Here is a 5,000-nt window from a genome sequence, read left to right as displayed (position 1 = left end):
TCTTATACACATTCCATCTCGACCCTTCGCTATACATGTGAATATAACGACACGGTGATTCGAGATTCAACAATATTTGTCGCTCGGAACGAATTGAGTGGTTGCAAATTTTTTGTGAACATAACCCGCAACGGGCAGAGGATCACGATTTTAAGGTTGGTCGCTTAAAGGCCATTCGACTACAAAGAGACGAAGCGGACCGCGACCTCGCTGCATGAGGTTGACGAAAGCGACCCAAGATGCGAAAGCCGAAACCAACACACCTTGCCAGTACCCAAACGCCGAGGTCGGATTCGGGTCTACCACTTACCAACTGAATATCATCCTAAAAAGAACTCCAAACAGTCTAGGACAGGACCCATTCTCCACCCCTTCTATATATGTCAGGAGAACCCCGGATTTCCCTCCAGACACGATTTAGCAAACTTTTCCCGATCGATCCGACCCACCGAGGCCGTTTCGACCGTTCGCCGCGCCTACTAGAGCTGATTTCTTCGGACTCCGATCAGAAAATCCGCCGATGCATGTCGTTAACACCTAGTCCGCCTCGTCCGATCGATCGAGGCCGTTTCGACCGTTCGCCGCGCCTACTAGAGCTGATTTCTTCGGACTCCGATCAGAAAATCCGCCGATGCATGTCGTTAACACCTAGTCCGCCTCGTCCGATCGATCTAGGCCGTCTCGAACCACCCATCGCGCATCGAAAGTCGCATCTCTCGAACTCCGATCCGGAAATCGGCCGATGCATCACGTTAACTATTTCTTATATATCTAATATAATATACATGGAGACGGTAAGAATTCTTTTAATCGAAGATATACATATACTTCTCATCAATATCCAAAAGCTTATCGAAAAATAAATTACTCAACTTTTACGTGAAGAATCGTTCACCCAAACCTTATCCCCTATATATGTCAGGAGAACCCAAGGTTCCCCTCCAGACACGATTTAGCAAACTTTTCCCGATCGATCCGACCCACCGAGGCCGTCTCGACCGTCCGCTGCGCCTACTAGGGCCGATTTCTTCGGACTCCGATCAGAAAATATACCGATGCATGTCGTTAACACCTAGTCCGCCTCGTCCGATCTATCTAAACAGTCTCGACGCACCCAACACTCTTTCAAAGTCGGATTACTCGGACTCAATCTGAAAATGGACCGATGCATGACGTCAACACTTAGCCCGCCTCGTCTGATCGATCTAAGCCATCTCGACCCACCCAACACGCCTTCCAAGTCGGATCACTCGGACTTCGATCTGAAAATCTCCGGACTCATTTTTATGAATATCCCCAGTCAGTAAGAACGTTATTTCGCCAATATATACCAACAATAAACCATATTCCAATAGCTGAACCAAAAATATAATTCCCGATCCAAACGTTCTGCATCGCCCAACGCGACCACCTTCCCTATATATGTCAGGAGAGCACAGGGTTCCCCTCCAGACAACACTTACGCTCTATCCCCGACTCTCGGTCGATCGATAGGCCAGGTCAGCGGTGTCTGTTTCGGCCGAAGCTCGGACTTTGGTCAAAATGTTCCGATACAAAATTTGAACCAAGATAGATACAGATATGATTCCTTCTTAAATATACGTTGATTATCGAACAGAATATGGTAAATATTTTGCGATGACCGAGGATTTCATGAATTTTTTTTTTTTTCGAAAAAATTTTCTATTATCGGAATTTCCTCAAATTTCATTTGGTTGCCTCCTAATGCTTATTAAAAATGATAACCAACAATCAGAATCATTATTTATCATTTATTTCAATTTTTATAATGAAAAACGTTCACGTCCTTTCGCGCCTCTCGATCGTCGTTTACGTGATGCATCGGTCAGCCCTAGTTTACGTGGTGCATCGGTAAGATCGAGTTCACGTTCTGCATCGGTCTGCCCGAGTTTACGTGGTGCATCGGTAAGATCGAGATTACGTGGTGCATCGGTAAGATCGAGTTCACGTTCTGCATCGGTCTGCCTGAGTTTACGTGGTGCATCGGTATGATCGAGTTTACGTTCTGCATCGGTGTGATCTAGTTTACGTTGTGCATCGGTAAGATCGAGATTACGTGAAGCATCGGTATGATCGAGTTTACGTTCTGCATCGGTCTGGACTCTGAGATATATTTTCGACGTGAAAATGTTCCGATACAACTTTTGAACCAGGATAGTTAGAGAGATGATTTTTTCTGGGATGTACGTTGATTGGGGAATGGATTGTGGAAAATAACTTGCCATGACCGAGGTGTTCTCGAATTTTTTTTTTTTTTCGAAAAATATTTTCTGATTTTGGATTTCACTCAAATTTGATTTCGTTGCCTTCTAATGTGTTCTAAAAGAGTAAATCAGTAATCAGAATCGAAAAATATTTTTCGGATTTTTTTTTTTTTGAAAAAAAATTTTCTGATTTTGGAATTTCCTCAAATTTGATTTGGTTGCCTTCTAATGTGTTTTTAAAGCGTAAATCAGTAATCAGAATCAATATTCATTGTCGACTTTAATTTTTATAAGGAAAAATGTTCACGTCCTTAAACGCCTCCCCATCATTAGCCCGAGTCCAAGTCGATGTCAGTCCCGAGCGGACGGTGTCAGATACTACCTATCGCCCCGGTCTGGACTTGGCGAGGTATTTCGACGTGAAATGTTCCGATACAACTTTTGAACCAGGATAGTTAGAGAGATGATTTCTTCTATGTTGTACGTTGATTGTGGAATGGATTGTGGGAAATAACTTGCCATGACCCAGGTGTTCTTGAATTTTTTTTTTTTTCGAAAAAAATTTTCTGATCTTGAAATTTCCTCAAATCTGATTGCGTTGCCTTCTAATGTGTACTAAAAGAGTAAATCAGTAATCAGAATCAATATTCATTGTCGACTTTAATTTTTATAAGGAAAAATGTTCACGTCCTTAAACGCCTCTCCATCGTTACCCCGACTCCAAGACGATGTTAGACCGGAGCGGACGGTGTCAAATGCGACCGATCTCCCCGGTCTGGACTTAGCGAGATATTCCGACGTGAAATGTTCCGATACAAAAATTTAACTGTGATAGTTAGAGAGATGGTTCCTTTTGTGATGTACGTTGATTGTGTAATAGAATATGGAAATAAACTTGAGATGACCGAGGTCTTCTGGGATTTTTTTTTTTTTTTCGAAAAATATTTTTCGATTTCGGAAATCCCTCAAATTTCATTGAGATATGTCCTAATGTGTTCTTAAAACTTAAATCAACAATCAGAATTAATATCCAAAAGTTATTTCATTTTTTATAAGGAAAAACGTTCACGTCCTTTCCGCTCCCAAAAAGTGAGATATCATAGAAAATATCGCTATATTTGTTGTTTACGGCCATACCACGCTGAAATTGCCAGTTCTCGTCAGAACACTGAAGCCAAGCAGCGTCGGGCGCGGTTAGTACTTGGATGGGTGACCGCTTGGGAACACCGCGTGCTGTAAGCTTTTTTTTTACGTTCTGCATCGGTCTGCCGAGATAACGTGGTGCATCGGTATGATCGAGTTTACGTTCTGCATCGGTAAGATCGAGATTACGTGATGCATCGGTAAGATTGAGATTACGTGGTGCATCGGTAAGATCGAGTTTACGTGGTGCATCGGTAAGATCCAATTCACGTTCTGCATCGGTAAGATCCAGTTCACGTGGTGCATCGGTAAGATCGAGATTACGTGGTGCATCGGTAAGATCGAGTTTACGTGGTGCATCGGTAAGATCCAATTCACGTTCTGCATCGGTAAGATCCAGTTCACGTGGTGCATCGGTAAGATTGAGATTACGTGGTGCATCGGTAAGATCGAGTTTACGTGGTGCATCGGTAAGATCCAATTCACGTTCTGCATCGGTAAGATCCAGTTCACGTGGTGCATCGGTAAGATTGAGATTACGTGGTGCATCGGTAAGATCGAGTTTACGTGGTGCATCGGTAAGATCCAATTCACGTTCTGCATCGGTAAGATCCAGTTCACGTGGTGCATCGGTAAGATCGAGATTACGTGGTGCATCGGTAAGATCGAGTTTACGTGGTGCATCGGTAAGATCCAATTCACGTTCTGCATCGGTAAGATCCAGTTCACGTGGTGCATCGGTAAGATTGAGATTACGTGGTGCATCGGTAAGATCCAGTTCACGTGGTGCATCGGTAAGATGGAGATTACGTGGTGCATCGGTAAGATCGAGATTACGTGGTGCATCGGTAAGATCTACTTTACGTTCTGCATCGGTCTGCCCTTGTTTACGTGGTGCATCGGTAAGATCGAGATTACGTGAAGCATCGGTATGATCGAGTTTACGTTCTGCATCGGTCTGCCCGATATTACGTGGTGCATCGGTCTGCCCTAGTTTACGTGGTGCATCGGTTTGGACTTAGAGATATATTTTCGACGTGAAAATGTTCCGATACAACTTTTGAACCAGGATAGTTAGAGAGATGATTTTTTCTGGGATGTACGTGGATCGGGGAATGGATTGTGGGAAATAACTTGCCATGACCGAGGTGTCCTCGAATTTTTTTTTTTTTCGAAAAAAATTTTCTGATTGTGGAATTTTCTCAAATTTGATTTGGTTGCCTCCTAATGTGTTCTAAAAGAGTAAATCAGTAATCGGAATCGAAAAATATTTTTCGGATTTTTTTTTTTTTCGAAAAAAATTTTCTGATCGTGGAATTTCCTCAAATTCGATTTGGTTGCCTTCTAATGTGTTTTTAAAGCGTAAATCAGTAATCAGAATCAATATTCATTGTCGACTTTAATTTTTATAAGGAAAAATGTTCACGTCCTTAAACGCCTCCCCATCATCAGCCCGAGTCCAAGTCGATGTCAGTCCCGAGCGGACGGTGTCAGATACTACCTATCGCCGAGGTCTGGACTTGGCGAGATATTACGACGTGAAATGTTCCGATACAACTTTTGAACCAGGATAGTTAGAGAGATGATTTCTTCTATGTTGTACGTTGATTGTGGAATGAAATACGGAAAATA

At 42.8% G+C, this 5,000-nt stretch overlaps 1 non-coding gene across 1 annotated transcript; it reads left to right on the top strand.

The window, feature by feature from the left end:
* The first annotated feature begins 3,348 nt into the window (after positions 1-3,348).
* Positions 3,349-3,467, top strand: LOC123687801. Its single transcript, XR_006749509.1, has one exon. It is a non-coding gene; the product is annotated as a 5S ribosomal RNA (ribosomal RNA).
* The last annotated feature ends 1,533 nt before the right edge of the window (positions 3,468-5,000 follow it).

The sequence above is a fragment of the Harmonia axyridis genome, chromosome X (genome assembly GCF_914767665.1).
Source record: "Harmonia axyridis chromosome X, icHarAxyr1.1, whole genome shotgun sequence".
NCBI lineage: Eukaryota > Metazoa > Arthropoda > Insecta > Coleoptera > Coccinellidae > Harmonia > Harmonia axyridis.
Note: the sequence above shows the minus strand (reverse complement) of the source record. Positions and strands in the feature narration are given on the sequence as shown.